Genomic DNA, 18320 nt, shown 5'->3' with positions numbered 1-18320 from the left:
AAAAAGTCACACATCCTGGTTTTTCCACTTTCTCCCTCACTAATAATAATAATAAATAATAATAATAAAAAAAAAAGGCTTGGACGGCAACTTTGGCTCATGATTTAGTTGAGAAGTTTTGTAGCGGTTTGCCTCCAGGCTTCCCCCTTAACCCTGCGTTTTAACTCCATTTGTGTTTCGAGACATATTCATCCATCTGCACCCTCTTGATCCCCAGTCCAAACCTCAGCGATGACTCACGGGTAAATGAGCAGGGCTGGGGGGGGGGGGGCAGAGAACGGACAGATTAAGTCACAGGGAACAGTTTGTGGCGGGGAATCAGAGGGACGCATTTTGAGGCAGACTGCTTGTGGGCGCTGGAAGCCCATCAGGCAGTGCAGTTGCCTGGAATAACAAACAGAGACTGTCAGGATGACGAGCACCGACGGTGGTCCCCACTGTGAAGCCCTTTGTAGAAGATCCTTCTGCGGGGAAGACGGAGAGAAGATTCATTTCAGTTTGATTCTGGGACGGTTTTTGAGAAGACTTCAGGGGTTGTGTTCCCGGAGGAAAGCAAAACATTGTTGGAACAGTGGCGAAGTATAGTGAAAAACACGAAACACTGCTTTCATTCAGACATATTGGTCGGACAGTTTCATTTGTGCGCTTCTTCCAAATATTGAGCGGAGCACAACGTGTTATATAACAGGTAGACCTCAGGTAATAGTTCATTTTCTTAACTTAGAGAACGGTGTAATTCTATTTTTCGCACTTCACGTGAAGACATCCATTTATTCCTTTGTGACAAAAAGCTCCTTTCATATCTAAACAATCATGATTTCAGTAGGAACGAATGGTCTTGGGGACACATTGTTGGTTTGGGTCTTTTCATGAAAAAATTGTTGCTGACGCTGTATTTTAGAATATCGCACAGGTGTTGTACATCCTGTCTGGCAAATGTGTGTTCATCTGAAGATGAAAAATATTTCCTAGCAGGTGCACTATTACACTTTTGTGTAAGTATTGTTATGCAAGATCCACAGTGCCCCAAATATTCAAAGGAGTACAAGAATACAATGAACAAAGCAAAACAAGAGACTGGCTTTGGTCTCCGCGCCTCAGACGAGGTAGGGGAACCTAGTTCCATGGCTATGTTATTGCCGTGGTTGGCAATAAGAACGATCAAAAAAAATAATGATAATAATAATAATCGCTGACGGATTATCATTACTTCATATTATGTCAACATAATTTCCACTAAACCCCAGTGTTGTTAGTTGAATTAGATAATAGTTCCTTTACTTGCAGAGAGGAAGAAGAAGAAAAACCAAACACACTTTAAAAGTGTGGCATAAAAGAACTTTGGGGGAATAAGACGCACATACAGTAGTAGTCGAGGTCGTCTTTGACTACCAATGCTCAAGCATCCCCAGATGGTTGTAGCTGAACACCGCGGCTGTCTGCCAAACCATTTCACCAGAGGCACCATCCAGAGCGGAATGCCCTCGACTGGTGAGCATCCCAGTGAGGGAGTTGTGTTTCTGAGATAAGAAAGAAGGAGAAGAAAATGAATGGACTTCAGGAGCCTGCCTCCATCGATGCATTATTCAACGTTGTGTGCAAGCGACACAGAAGTAAAAGAAACAGCAGGGTTTTTTTTCTTCTTCTGAGCATTAAAACAGCAGTGCACCACAAATGATCTGAGCTTTTATTCCCGTCTCTCTGCCTGTGGTTCCTCTCTGAGGTCACGGCCTCGACGTTTCAGCTGCTCAAACATCACGCTGAAAAGGGCCCGCTCCAAACCCTCTTATTAACGCGAGCGACGACAGTGGCCGGGGTGATAATAGAGCGTGGACAAACATGACTCGCAGACAATATGAACGATGTAAGTGAAACGTATCAAACATCCGTTTGAAACGATCTATTCATGTGCATTTCTATTTCTTTTTATTGATTGTAATAATTAATCTTCACGAACAAATGTGATTTTAACCATTTGAGGCCTGGAATTGGTGGTGGATATGTTTCATTGTTATACATGATTAGTATCATAGTTTTTATCAACTGCCACAACGCTGTTATCTACTTTCAATTAATGTCAGTCACTAAACTTTTCGGGTCTATATATGATTGATGAAAACAAAACAAAAACTTTCTTTCCACATTTTTCCACAGAAAAAAACCGTACTGTATCCAGTACTGTATGGTTTCATTTTATTTGATATGATTTTGAGTAGACATCACTTCTACATATCCAGAAATTTCAAGATGAAAAAAACCAGCTTGAATCAAAAATGAAAAGATTAAGGTGATGATGAGTCTTTTCTCTGTTTTTACTTTCTATATATTCCTATTAAAATGATATGTTTAAATGATCAGTAAAATGTTTTCATCACCACCAAACCCTCCAACTTTGGATTTGAAAAATGTTAAGTTTTTTTCGCTGATCGTCGAACTCGCTGCTGTTGCGACTTCTCTCCAATCGGTAAAAGTGTTTTACTGATGTTACACATTTACAGTAACTTCTGAGCCACAGTTCATGTTTCTCCCTCCGAGCTCTTCCTCATGCCTTTGAAATAAAAACGGCATGTGGCCGAGGTCAACTGAGGTAGCTACGAGTCGTTCGCAGCGGAGGATGTAGTACTCACGCATGTTGTTTGGTGCGTGTGTGTGTGTGTGTGTGTGTGTGTGTGTGTGCGTGTGTGTGTGTGTGTCTGGGCCTCCCCATCTGGCTGCCATCAGCCGCTCGAGCCGAGGTCCTGCTGACAGTCCGGACCAGCTGGCTGACTGGACAACAGTACAGTTGCACCAGAGCAGACTGAGGCAGGTTATTGCTGCGTCTGACCCTCAGGGTGGGACAACTGTACGGCTTTGGTTGTGACATAAAGAATGTGTATTATGTAATATATATATATATATATATATATATATATATATATATATATATATATATAGATAGATAGATAGATAGATAGATAGATAGATAGATAGATAGATATGGATGAAGATGGTATGAGATTGCAAATGAAAACGATGCAATTTTGTTTTGAAAATAAAAGTCCAAGGCATGATATCTAATCTACAAAAATAAGAAGATTAACATGAAAAGTAATACCTTTGATACCTTCTTACTGGTCATGTAAAGGATGCTAGATACTCATTTTAAGGCCTGAGGGTCCAGTATTAATAAGACATAATTAATATTGGTCAACACAAGATACAAAAAAATTAAAATACAGCACAACGCTTTCTGAAGCAGCGTCAGTCCAGAGAATCCCTGACCCGCTGTGTCGTAGGCTTTATTTTCACCTTGTTTCTGACGGTCTACTTATTTACTGTGTTGGAAATTAATCAACACTCATACAGAAATGCAAAACTGTGATACTCCTTTAGTTGAGAGTTCAAATTTTATGTTGTTTCATTCTTGTATTTCAAGTTTCAAAAGGAAATATTGCACCTCTTATTACATTTATTCAACAGCGTCACTTACTTTACAGATAAATATAAAAAAAACCACATGAATAGCTTTTAAGATATGAGCAGATGGCAATACAGTAGCTACTTAATAGGTACTTATTAAAAAATAGTTATTCCTTACTTTTGTTACTCTCATTAAATCTGAAAAATAAACTCCTAACACGTGACTGTCCTGTCTTTTACCCTGTCTGTCTGTCTGTCTGTCTGTCTGTCTGTCTGTCTGTCTGTCTGTCTGTGGGTCTCAGCTCAGTGGTTTCCAGTGAAAACACAAGTCTTTGAAAAGAGGCCAAAGAGGAAGTGACTCACACCAACTCATAATACATGATCGTGTCAACCAGTGCAACATGGTGGGTGTTGGTCTTTTCACGGGCTTTGTTAACAACAAGACAAATGTAAAAAAGAGTATTGCAATTCCAGCGGGAGTTTGACAGGTATTTCAATGTAATGTTGGTAAAGGATCTGAGAACTGTTTGCCCACATAAGCCCTTTTTACTTTGGCAGTAGTGGAGGTTGTAGCTTCTCTGCGCTTCTCTTCCTTCTCTTCGCTGTCTGCTTATTGTACATTCCCAACCCCCAAAATCTTTCAGGAATCTCGCCGCAGATCTGAATGCGTTGTGGAAATGGCCCCGTGCAGCTCACTGGTGAGTCAGTGCATCATTGTTTTGGCCACCTTCCTCCAAACGGTCCCCACAGGCCAGACCAGACCAGAGCAGCGGGAGAACAAAGCATGGCCTCTGGCCCCGGTGTTGTTCCCACACTTCCAGCGCTAATCACGAGTCCAAAACACGGGCGGCTCGGATGTCTGCGTCAAAACAACACTTGTGGAAGAGTCGCTTTGTAATCATACGGAATAATTCAAGACAGTGAGATTAATCTCTATTAGTCAAATGAGTCAAAATCCAAATGGTGTGATGTCAGCAGGTGAACCCCGTTTTAACCTTTCAGGTCTATTAGCTTGGATTAGTCTGGAACATTAGATCCAGACACAACAGGCCTACATTTGAGTGCCTTTAAAATTCTTCCGGGTTCTGTTTACGCATTTATTTCTCCTGCGTAAGCGTTTGCTGACGTCTTGCGCAATCAGAGCGGATCCAGAGAGTGACGGAAAACACGAGGACACTGCATGCTCATCACGGCTGTGGGGCAGAAACGAATCCACGGCCGCGATCTGTTGAGGAGACGTTCGAGTAACGGCCGATTGTGTCTGTTTGAAACTGTTCCGGCGCTGAGAGACAAGCTCTGCAAACGTAAAAAAATCAAAGCTCCAAAACAGAAGCGCACACACCGACAGGACACGACGTTGAGAGGAGGAATGGATTGAACCTAGTTCACTGTTCACATCTGGCGCGAGCAGATTAGACCCACGGTGGTGTTAAAACATTACTTTCTTAAAAGGTTGTGTCTGACTCTGTGTTACTGTAATCGGGGGCAAAATGGTCGTGACATTTTCGGTAATCATGTATTGTGTCTTCAGCAGCGAGCCTGGATGCCCCGGAGGTCTGAGGGTTGTGACTCATGCTTAAAGCCTCTGCGCCTGTGACATGGAGAAAGGAAATAAGAGCCAGATGCCAACAGATATCCACAAGCACATGGCTCACGCGACAGGCCCTGCTCTCTCTCTCTGTCTGTGTGTGTGTGTGTGTGTGTGTGTGTGTGTGTGTGTGTGTGTGTGTGTGTGTGTGTGTGTGTGAGTGTGTGTGTGTGTGTGTGTGTGTGTGTGTGTGTGTGTGTGTGTGTGTGTGTGTGTGTGTGTGTGTGTGTGTGTGTGTGTGTGTGTGTGTGTGTGTGTGTGTGTGTGCGCGCACGTGTTCCCAGCACTGGTACACAAAGGATTCAGGTGTGACTCGAGTGATTTTCCAGTGGTGACTTTACGTCAAAGTCCTGGCATCGTTAACTATGCTCACAAATTCACCTTAAGAACCAAAACAAGAGCGACAAAAGCCACACACACACACACACACACACTTCAAGACACCAGCCGCGTTATATATACACACTGAGAAGTACAGTATCATGGGTTTTAATTGTTTACTCTGTAGCCTATAATTTTGTGCCCGGGATTTATGATGTTTTTTTTCCAGTATTTTGGCGGGAATCAAAATGTTCCAGCTACAACAGATTTAACCAACCATGTTTTAGATTAGTGGAATTTGAGCACTGGCACACATGTTGGTTTCCATCAGAAATGTCTTAATGTGCCGCGGTGTGCTGCCAGTAAGGGATTTTATAAAACCGATATCCACCAACCTGAAACTTTCGCCATCTGCTTATGTAGTTGCTTCAGAGAATGAAGTGAAGAACGGGTCCGTATGAAATGCAACTTTCTCAGGGTTTTTAAAAGGAATAAAGTTCTCTGCATTTTAAATCAAAACCTTGGGCACATATTTTCTGTTGGAAGAAAAGTTTCCATCCATCCACGTGTCGCTGGGTCCTACGTAAAGTTTCCTAATGTTGGGTATAAGCACACATCATCTGTCAAAATCTATTTGAGTTATTAAAGAGGAATGACAGGTGAAGAAAACGCAACGTAACACAGTTGGAGATTAAACAAACATAACACGTATTCTGCTGTTTCAAACTGGAGTGGCAAGAGACAAAGAGGGAGGTCACACCATGCCGTTTGGCCATGGGCGAATATGAGCATGTATGTGTATGCACAGGATGCAGATGCGAGTGGCGTTGTTAACGGAACAAAATATCGAGATAACTCAGAAAAAGAAAACAAACAAAACAATTAGTTTAGCAAGCGGACTGGAGGAAGCAAGCATCGAACCACCCATCCTACTGGTTTGTGGACAACCCCTCTCTACCTCTTGAGCTCCAGCAGCCCACAAGTAGTGGGGAACTAAGCGACGCAATGGGAAAAGGGGGAATCCAGAGTCCAGGCGAGGAGGCGGAGAGTCCGGTGAAGGGGAAATCGATGGAGGGTTAGGTCAGGGCGAGCGGACACGAGGGAGTCTGGGAAGCAGGTGGTCCTGGGACGAGGGGGGCACAGGCAGGCATACACAAACACAAACTAAGAAAGCTTGGGGCGAGACTGGCCACTAAGGCATTAACCGTGAATGATGCCTCACATGAACCAAAGAGCAGTGTGTACTGAAGAACTGGGACAAGGAAGGAGGGGGGATTATCAAAAAAATATGCATGCGCCTTTCAAAATGATCCATCATTTGTTATTAATCAGAACGGGGAAGTAATCCATCACGGAGCTTTGAAGAGCTATTTACAAATCCATCTCTCTATGGCTAACACAGAATCACAGAAGTGATTATAAGATGAAGCGCTGAGGCGGCAGGGCGCTTGTTTTCTCATTCGTAATGTGTATTTTTGTGTGCCAAACTACAAAAAGCCAAACTTTGTAAACAGGCTTCGTCTCAAGAGGACGTGACTGCTCCAGAACGACAGCATCCAGATGCCCTTTTTTCTCAACCGAGGGATTTAAAACCTGCCGCGCCTCAGCTGGGTTCGACAACTTGTGTCTGTCGGAGCATCGGTCACCTGGACACCTGTGACCCGACGCCCATCGATCAGAGGGAGCCAACAGGAGAGACGATGGGGGCGCCGCAAACAAGAGCTGAGGCTAAATGGTTGGTAATTGTGAGTCGCTGACCCACAGTGCTGCCGCTTGTTCGCAGAATGCTTTTCAGTTTGACATGAGCCCCTGGTGTAACTCACGGTGTTTACATTCTCTGCCACACTCTTGTCGGTACAGGAGCCCACAGTGAAAGGGATCCCGGTAGGTGTTGGGCGTGACCGGTCAGTTAGCCAAGTCAATAGCATATTGTTTGAACTTGTCTGATTGAGTCACTTGGCCTCAGTTAAAATGATGTCTACGCTGGAACAAGGCGAAGGCAAAAGAAACACAGTTAAATACTTTGGGGCTCTGATGGACATCATGCATTTCATATACACAAGCTCAGACACATGCTAATGTGGCATCACTTGCAACAACGACTGTGTATTAGAACAGCTATGTCCCTTAATTTTCTATATAAATTATTGAGATCACGTACAGTAACTTCACCAAATGTTATGGTATTGTGCATTGAAGAGCAGATTGTGATTTCATTTGAGTCTTGGGAATTCTGAATGTGATGTTTATCCATCATGTTGTACAAGAAGGTAGTGTCCAAAGCATTTACGCTCCACGATGTACTTCACCTCATCACGAACTAATATTGATGAAAGCGTGTGGAAGCCAAATGTTACAGCTCCCTGTTGTTTTCTTTTACATTTCTGAAGAAATGAAATGAATCGTATTATCCGATGTCTGCAATTTATCTACAGTCTGGTCATCCTTTGTTTTTTTGAAAGGCAAGTAAATTACAAAAAGAACATCTGCCTTTTTGTTTTATTCATCCCATCTGTTGTGTCTTTGGACAAATAGCAGCTGTGTTTTTATGTCTCTGCTGGAAGGTAGGGTTTTACTTCTGGTCGCGAACAACTGTGAGTAGCTGCAATTAGTTCCACAAATCAAAGGGAGTTCACCATTTCCGAAATGCATTCATCAGAGTTGTTGTGAGGACATCAGAGGTCTTTAAGTGGCCGTTATTGTTGTGGACAAAGGGAACATGAAGTAATCACTGTAGATCCTTGAACCTGTAAGGAATTGAGTCAGAGGATGGTCAACATGTGTGCGTAGGTGTCCTTTGTCTTCTTCTCGCCGCCCAAAAGCCGACACTGGTTCCTTTAACCTTGAAGTAGTGTGTGCACTGAAGCTTCTTCTCCCGTTTTCTGGCTCCCGGCGTTAACAAGTGGCAGCGTGAACATCGTGGCATCAATATCAGCAGCCTGGCTACCGTCCGCAGCAGAAAACCACCGTGCAGATCCCAATTTGGACAAATTATCTCGAGCACTTCACCTGCTTTTGTTCCTCCGCCAACGGGATTCTTTTTTCGTCAATTCAGTTGGTCCAATATCTGAACACTATTCTCCTCCGTGTTCCGATCACACAACGGGTGACGCGGTTCCTCTTTGGCTTAAATTGAGTCGTCATTTATTCCAGCGAAATCCGCGTCCCGGTTCTAATCCCAATTCTTCACCATCAACATCTTTCTGAGCCCGCAACTGCATTACTGCGGCCGCAAACGCTCCGCGACTCTCCCCTTTTGATGTTCACAACCATATCTGGTTTCTCAGGGGGTCAGAGGATCCGTGTTTGGTTTTCATAACTTCTACAAATGTTGTCTGGACAGCTATGCATGAAGCGTATGTATGAAACTTGAGCCTTGTTTTATGGTCTGCTGGTTAATGGCAATGATTTTCTCCAGACTGTTTACATTCATTCACTCCGCAGCGGCGATGTTGAATATTTTGGCGCATTTAAAAAAAGAAAAGAAAAAAGAAGACATAATCTAATTCAGGTGACAAAGATAATTAGCCTCCCTAAAATCTGATCAGTGGGACGATTGCTGGTTTCACTCAGCGGTTGTACACACTGTGTAGGACTAATGGAGCAAACCCGCCTCCATCTAAGTGTTCCCATATTGCCAGATTGCCTTAAAGTTGTACATTTTACATTTGACCTCTCCGCCCTGCCAGCTCACGTGCTATTAAACACTGGGAGAGCTTAATGTTCCCTGGCACCGGAACACAGATAAAGTAACACAGCCCCTTTACTTCTCTGTGCACATGCTGCCAGGATATTAGCGCGCTCGTGAATTTCAATGTGCAGGTCTGATCCTGGTGATTCATTGACTTTTTCTATGCTTCCAGCTGTGTTGTTGATGGAGTCCTTTGAGGATTTCTTATACACGTATTGTTTCGGTGTCCCTATAACTGTTGAAGAGGTAGCGACACACTGTGAGGACCATAAAAGCAGAAGAACAGCAAGTTTGCCAATCAGTCTGAGCGATGCAAAGATGGACGCAGGGATGAGAGTTGGTAAGTAACCAGCAAACATGTCATTAAAAATGTTTTGCAAGTGTTACCGGTAGCTACTCGAATTTTTTAATGTAAGTAATGTTTGCTGCAGGATAGCTGCTGGCATGACACCCAAGGCCGAAATCTATTTGTAGGCATTAAAGGGGGAATTGAGAGGTCCACATGGCCGCACACTTACTCGATCCCCGCGCTTGGCCGGCAACTCTGGTCGTCAGCCTCTCCGCCCACACTGAAACTTCAAAGACGGCGACGTCAGAGCACGAGCGGCGCAGATTCGCAACAGGGACCAGAGCGAACCGGAGCCACCCTGCTCCCACAGCAGCTTGTTGTGCGTCTGAGAATGTTTCCCTCTTTTTTTTCTTTGTATTTTCGTGCAGCAGCGGTGGAGTCTATTTCGACACGCTGACACGTCGGAAACGCCGCCTTTTTCCAGAACCAGATGGCGCCGAGCTGAGAGCGGGAGGGTTTTCAACAGGCGAGGCCCTTACGGGGTCGCAACTGCAGCGTAGAAAGGAGCCCAAAGGCGTGACTACGCTTAAGCTGCGATGCACTTAGCCTGCGAACTACAAGCAGAGTGCAACTCTGTCAAGTGTGGCTCGGGCACGTGCTGGAAATAACAAGGCGGCTTCACTGGCTGTCACAATACAAAATACAGTCATTTATAAGTGGTTACAATTCGGTCGAAAACTGCACTTAAAACGCAGGGTTTCCGGGCCGACACTGCAACACTCTCCGTCGAGAAGCCAGGGTTCTTTTCGGACGCCGACGGGTTAACATCTGTCTCGTTAGCATGTGTCAGTGTAACAGAACACCAGCGATGACCCGATGTTGACGAGCATTGCAGTATTCTTCTATCAAATGTTAATTAAAAGGCATGATATGACACGAGCACGAGTGAAACCGGGGCAGTGTTTGACAGACAATATGTGACTCAAGTCTTCAGAGGGCGGGGGGGGGAGACAGCCAAGCAGCAAATATGGTCACTTTGATCACAGTTTAATTTCTATAATATCTTGATTAACTTTTTAACAGAGTTATTTTAAATTGTGTGACATATCGCAGATGCTGTTTAGAAGAAAAAAAAATGACCGTACCTGTTTGTTTTTTTCTTGCATTACTGTATTTTTTTTTTTATTTTTTGTTTTACTTACAGATTATCCCATCACCTACATGCAGCGCTCCAGAGTGCAGATCTAGGATTACGTTTCGCAACATGAATTATAAGTACATCATTATTTTGTCCATCATTGCTCCTTTGAACTGCTTCCACCTTCCGTCTTGTGTAAAATAATTTGAGGCCTTTTGATCATTTTCATTTGAAAACTGTGTGAATCAGCATCGTCATGAATAATTTCATTCAAAGAGGATTAATGTATTCAGGTATTGATCGTCCCGCCTCTTCTGCAGCCTTGTCCGAATCCTCTCGGGTCCTCTCATGACAACTCAAAATTGAGCTCAATCAGCCCCATCTTAAAATACAAATACAAACCACTTAATCATCTGTTTATTACAGGGGTGTGTACAGGAATCAGTCACAGTGGTTGCTTCTTTTATGGCCTTGATAAGGACCCCACCTTGTTCTAACGTTTTCAGGTGTTGCAATCTCTTTCCAAAGAAGAAGTGCGATCGTAAATTGCTTTTCGGCCGAGCTTTGAAAAGTGCAGCTGTGGCAAGATTCAGTGTGAATTCAGTGGCACCTGCTCCGTTAGAGCAAAGCGCACAACAGAACGGAGTGCCATCTCTTCCTAATGAGCAGTGATGGCGGGACAGGAGGGTGACAGCAGCATCTGCGTTTGAGGAGCGATTTGCCAAAACATGGTCTCACGCCTGATATTTGAAGATGGGTAGAAATGTTCCAGCTAATGACACGGCAAGAACGTGGCAGAAAGTACAGTGTGTACATGCGATGGGGTATTCGCTTCTTTTCTTTTTTTCTTTCACCAGTAATAATAGAATACACTGAGTCTGTCCCTGAAATCAGGTTACTAATAGCCCACGCTAGGCCCGTGTTTGACCCGTGAGACTGTTTTAATGTGCCGACCTCAGTGAAGTGTCAGGTGAGGTCATTTAGAAACTGGACTTGGTTTGTACACGTCTACAACTTGGGATGATTCTGTTGTGCAACACTCTTGAAACAATGAAACAGCTTTAAAAGAACGTTTGCTCAGTCGCTTCAATGGAGTCGGGAGTTACTATCGTCCTTTTGAATCTGTGGTACCAGGTACCAGGTACCAGGCCTCATCGCTAACAAAAAAAAATACATTACAGAATAATATTAATTTAAATGTATTGTATTGTAACGATGATAAAATCATCTGCCTTACTCACTGCCACACCAACAGAAACATATACGTCTTGGGTAGATCACTATATAAAGCTGGGTTATTAGGATTACTGTATAAAAAAAGATTCTAATTTTGCGGGGATCGGTTCGTAATCACCCCCATGTTCCCCTCAATCTAAGGTCGCCATATTCCTAATCATGGTTGCAACAAGGGTGCTGAATTTGAGGAAGTGGAAATGAGAGGCGCAACACGTGCACAATACCATTCAAACATTTCACCTGCTTACAGCCAGACCTTAATCTCAGTCAAGTGAACACCCATCCTCTGTCCCAGGCTGTTTGTAGAAATATGAATGTGCAAAAACCATAAATAACAACAACAACGCTGCAGTCACTGTAACTGAGAAAGAATAAAATATAACTGCGGCCACGATGCTGAATACTGGAGAGGGTGACACGACGCTATAATCTGGTATCAAACAACATGAAAGGGGTTTTAAAAAACCCATTTGACACCCCGCGCATTCCGCTAAAGAACTTCATTCTCCTCAACCGGAGTGCAACACATACAGTATGTATCATTTGACATTTACGTAACTCTCAGCCGAAATTAGTTCAAAACAAAATAAACTTCAAACACAAACTCAAAAGCCTCATCTGAGTCGGTCATGTGCAGAAGTAGCGTATGAAAGGAATGAGAGGCCCACTATTGCAGGAGGACACAGCGAGATGAGAAGGAACAGAGGACCTACAGTGCATTCGGTCGTCACTGCTCTGTGTGGAATCTTCTCCTCCTTTTCTTTTTTTTTGCGCAGGCAAACGCAGATAATGCTTTTGATATCACAAGTGTCTTCCTGTGATGGCTAATACGCTCCAGAGACAGACCCCTGAGGCTGCTTTAGCACAAATGAAATGGTGTCAAAATGATGCGTTTGGTTCAAGCAGAGTATTACGGTAATATTCGGTGGGCCGCGGCAGCACAAAGCGACGGAGAAAGACAGAAGGAAAGGGCACGAGACGCAGCGACGGGATCTCTTTCCCTCCTTCGAGGGGAGTGACATTTGGAACAAAGAGGCCAGTTATGTGAGCAGTTCTTTCTGGGACAGGCAGACTGACAGAGGCCAAATACTCCCGGCACGCCAAATCAACCGCCCACGTAGGGTGGGGTCACTCTGGGATGACTCATTCACACACACACACACACACACACACACACACACACACACACACACACACACACACACACACACACACACACACACACACACACACACACACACACACACACACACACACACACACACACACACACACACACACACACACACACACACACACACACACAAAAAACTTTCTAAAAGACATCAGTTCTGTAAAGGCAAAGGCATGCGACTGTGTGAAAGTACAGGAGGTGTTCAATGGACACGTCACAGGAAGTAAATATCCCGCTCACACTCACGCAGATTTCTGCCAGCGGCGCTCCGTCGGTTTTTGTCTGCAGCGCGGCCTGTCTCTCCGTCTTTCTCTCGTCAAAAAAAACGCTGTTCTCACTTGCCATCTACCGCGTGCAACGTGCCAGACCAAATGAGACACGGACTCTTCATAGTGTGTTTCTAGAGCCCTCTTTTGTGAGATAGCACTTTTATGCGGCTCCTTTGAACGGCTTTGTCAATATCGCAGCATCCATTCGGGTCACAGTAAATTACGTAGGTCAGACAGATAAACAGCATTTACTGGGGTTTGTGTGGCTCCAGGTATCACTGCTGGTGGTCAGCTAAACTACCAGCGGCAGCTTTCTGGAACACTTGTTTGTTTTGTCTCTATGCGTCACAGCCACTGTAAGAGAGACACGGTGAGATATGGAATATACGTTGCTGCCACTTGCCGAGCAGCTAGTGCTAATTTGATAACTCTGATAGAGCTGGCTGTTCCCTAGCAACATAATATTTGGCCATAAATAGAAACTAATGGACAAACGGTTGCCCGGCCCGACTGACTTCCAAACACCGCCTCTGGTTGCGACTGCCATTTTTCTTCTTCTTTTTTTCTTCTTCTTATGAATGATTATTCCTGAAACGCAGCAAGTCTGAACTTTGCCACAGTTGTTTTGTTAACATAAGTCAGAGGAAATCCATGGAAAAGGAAATATTAAACAGTTGAGGAAAGGAGGTTTGTTTGTTTTCACACTGTAGCTGCAAAGTCATCAGTCTGGAGTCGTGTTTGAATCTGAATCTTTTGTTCCTTTTAAGATTAGGGCAATGATTTTTGAGATATTTGTGTTTTGTGCTTTCAGTTGACACTCAAATAAATAGTAGGTTTTTGATCGGTCAGTGCTGAGCTTTTCAGTTTAGCTTATTTGACATAATCCGAGAAGGGGCACGTCAGATCATTTTATACCAACAAACCAACACGATAAATCCCCCTGAGTGCTCATCAACAAAATCAAATATCTACAAAATAAATGAACGAAAATAAAAGGAATTATTGATTTCACATCTCAAAGCTCAAAGTCTACTGATATTTTATATTTTGGTTTTATATCATAGTCCGTGTAGTCAAACTCTGTTATGTTTATTTCACCGTTCAGCAGTATTAAAAACACACCTATGAGCCTTTGAACATTGCAGTGGGCGAGATGTTCCTCATTCACTGTACAGGATTTGAACTACACCTTCCTGCAGCTGTATACCATCACTAAATGCCAAATGTGTACTAACCCTCAACTGGAAACAGTCCCCAATGAATGCACTGTTTACTTGTAATGTTTGAAAAAAAAAATAAGCTGTTTTTCGAAAAAATTATTAATTTTTTCAAACACGAGTGGATGTATTTGTAATGTATCTTTGGTAGAAACAAATGGCTGCCAAAGGCCAAGTTGGAAGATAATGGGAAACGAAGTGATGTCTTTTTAGTTTTGATAGTTTTGTTGACAACACAACTATGTTGTCAGTCTTATCCACTAAAGTAAGACATGTAGAGAACCCGGCCTGGCTTGGTTCAAACACGTGTATTCAGCGTTGTTATTGAACGTTACCGGTACGAGCGAGTTTTGACGAAGTTAATCCATAGCTGTGAAACTGACTGTGGTCTGAAATGGAATAATGTGGCGCTGACACTGCCAACAATAGGAGTCTTATTCCGGGCCAGGCCACTCTTTGCACTCATAGAATTGTAAAAACCCCTGTGGATGAAAGCTGCCACCAAAGGCCCTTATGTGATGCTGTAATAAAGTGAGATCAAATAAACGGCAGGGGCGGACGAATCGCTTTGGGATTGCACGTGTTTGGTTAACGCCAAACAGATGTCGGCGTACTGTATGATTACTGCATTATGGCATGGATTGTATACCCACTCAGACAGGAAAGGGATGGCAGCTGTTAGCCATCAGCATGGAGGCGCAGGCAGCCCCAAACTGCAGGCCGCAGCCGTGCCTACTCAAACACACATGAACGTATGCACATGTTCGCAGAGTGTACATGCCATGAAGACACACGGGAGCATGTGGAGGCATGAACACACGCACACGCACACACACACACGGACACACACACGCACACACACACACACATACACGGACACACACACACACATACGGACACACACACACACATACGGACACACACACGGACACACACACACACACACACACACGGACACGGACACACACACACGGACACACACACACACACACACACACACACACGGACACACACGGACACACGCAAAAACTAATCCCTTTTATCTGGGTAATCTGATGTTTAACGTCAGGGCCCACCGTACGCCTACCGCCGTCTGCAAAAAAAAGTACAGAGCCTCGGCTAAATAACATAAACATCCTGAGATGACCGCTGCTCTGCGTCATAATTTTCTTTTCATAACAGAGCCCACTGCCCGGTTATTTCAGGGCTCCGGGTGACCGTGGAACCAGAAGTTTCCTCACTCCTCCTCCTATGTTGTTATTTAAGGAAAACTTCTGTGTTTCCCTTTCAGCTCTCTCTCTCTCTCTCTCTCTCTCTCTCTCTCTGTCTCTCGCTCGCTCGCTCTAACTGGGTGTGGTTTTTTCAAGAGGCAAAACTTGAATGATGTGGACTCTCTTTAGTCGTAGCTCTGAATCAATCCACACCCTTCAGCTAAAAGAGGAGTTGGGAGGAGGTGGAGCAAAGCGAGGCTTGGAGCACAGTTTGAGCGTGGACTCGAGCTCTGGGGCTTCTGGAGGCGACATGTACGAACGCTGTGACCTGCGCTTTTCTTTGTGCTGCACTCCGTGACTTTTGGGATCTCTTCAGTGAAAGCGAGTAGAGGCATCAGGGTTTTTTGGGTTTTGTTTTTTTTCCTCTCTTTCTTTCTGTATCCTTTTTTTTTTCCGACTGCCTAGACTCAAAGATCGCGTGAGTATAAGAACAGTTTCTGCTTCACCGAAGTTTGGGAGGTGAGTGAAGTTTGCAGGTGGCGGCTGCTGTACAGGTGAACATGAAAGAGTCGTGGGAGTTTGGGCGTCTGTGACATGTTGGGCGGAGTTGTGCCTGTTTGAAATTGTCTTCATGGAGTACATTTTGCGGAATAGTTTCATACACTGGAATTGAAGTGATGCAAGACAGTCATGTCTTAAAACAAATGTAATTATCAATGTTTCATCCCTACATTTGTTAGTTTTACATTTTTTTTTTACAAGCTTCTACATATTTTAAGATTTATAAAAAAAATAATTCCTAGTTGCTATTGCACCAGGAAGCATATATGTTAACTGGCGTGAGGAGTTGAATTTGCATCATAGAAATTAAAACATCAGACAAAAAATACAGTTTCCCACCTTTTAACTTAATTTGACTGTCTATCAGACTATTTGCTAAAGTCTCTAGTAAGTGTTCTGATAGGAACTCGTACGACATGAAAAGCGCGTGAGGAAGACCGACTGCGATGTTTGTGACAACAGTAGTCGAAAACATATTAATCAGATCCGTTGTGTACGTGGCGGGTTTCGGCACGTTCAACTCTCGGCGTTTTAATGCTGCCAAATGTATCTTTTATGCAAGTTTCATATGAACTGTTTTGCATTCAGACTTATAATGTAACTTTTGGCTCTGTTAATATACTTGAAATACGCTTTTCCCCTTTGCCCAAACTCAAAAGTTTTCCATTGTCTGAACTGATGGGAGTTTAATTGGCTCCCTCATTCATCGTTTCTTGGGCCCTCCTCTGCGGCTCTCCTCGTCAATAAACAAAACGCCATTTTAATTCCAAAAGCAGGATTCACTTTCTTTGGGATGAAATTCATGTTCAATGTCACCGGAGGTCGATCGCGTTTCACCTTAACTTTTAGCTGGAGGGATGTGTTTTTTACCGAAAGTTGGTTAATTCAGATGAGCACTAACCCCACTAACAAAGAATAAGAACTGGACCATGTGGCTTCTCTGCTCTTTCTCTCTCTCTCTCACTCTTTCTTCCTCCCTCCCTCCGTACGTTAAACGATGGCACAGATTAAGGTAGTACAGCCAGGCTTTTTCACCTGACATCATTTTGCAATTACACATACTACATACAGTTTCACGGTTTCCCCCACGATTCACTGCCTGCGTGTCAAGTCTATCTGGGTTTCCTCCATAAAAGTAAAAGTCAAACTGATACTGTCCCAACAACTGGAGAAACACACACACACACCAAACTCTGACTGGGAAAACACACCTGCCTCCGCCTATATGTTAGAAGTGTGTGTGTGTGTGCGTGTGTGTGTGTGTGGGGGGGGGGGGGAGACAGTCCAGAGTCGGTTTAACTTCTCTAACAGACTGAACAAAGGGCTGGTTGGAGCAGCAGCATGTCACGACGACAAATTGCTGCTGACATGAGAGTACGTTGTGATATGAGGTCTGTGCTCAAAGCGCCTGCAGCTTTCCTTGATATGATTTCGCTTTTTAAAATTTTATTTTATTTGAGCAAAAGCTTAAAGTTTCCTTTTTGAATATTTAGTTCAAGCCGATGGGGATTTTCTGTTTCATCGTGTCATATCCAGAAAAAAAATTCAAATTAAAATTAAATGAACTAAAATTTCAAATGAACAATACTCTTCTTTTTGGCTGTTGTGAGATTACACTCTTTTTTTTAGTTTTTAGTTGCATTTCTCTAAGAAACAGAGAATTCTGAATTCTGGATTTCACGCAGTTTGTCTGCAGCACACTGTTCAGTAAAACTGCTTCACATCATCTCTGGATCTCATGAAATACAACACATCAGTGGAGGTGTACTCAGACAATGTCCAGGCCCTGCTGATTGAATTATACCAGGCCTGGTATTGAATGTGCACAGGGGAAACTGGGGAAATTCTCGTAAATCAGATATGTCATGTTTCAGGCTATTTCACGAACTATGTTGTTTATAAACAACAGCTTGTAAGATATGAAAATTTACTTTTAGACGGGAAAAAAATTGAATCTACATTTATGGACTCACACAAATAAAAATGAGCCAGGAATATAAATATCTAAATTTGTGCACTCAGTGCTCAATATTTTAGATTAATAACATATCCCATCTGCCAGAGCCTGTAAAATATAATGTACTGTAACCGACCCCCCCCCCCCCCAAAAAAAATAATCATATACTGTATATATAATATACAAAAAAAGAACTGGCAATGACAATTTTTTTGCAATTTTGAACTTATAATAATAATAAAAAGCAAAAACAAAATGCGGACTCTAAG

This window comes from Scophthalmus maximus, chromosome 5, assembly GCF_022379125.1.
Source record: "Scophthalmus maximus strain ysfricsl-2021 chromosome 5, ASM2237912v1, whole genome shotgun sequence".
NCBI classification, from domain to species: Eukaryota; Metazoa; Chordata; class Actinopteri; order Pleuronectiformes; family Scophthalmidae; genus Scophthalmus; species Scophthalmus maximus.
Note: the sequence above shows the minus strand (reverse complement) of the source record.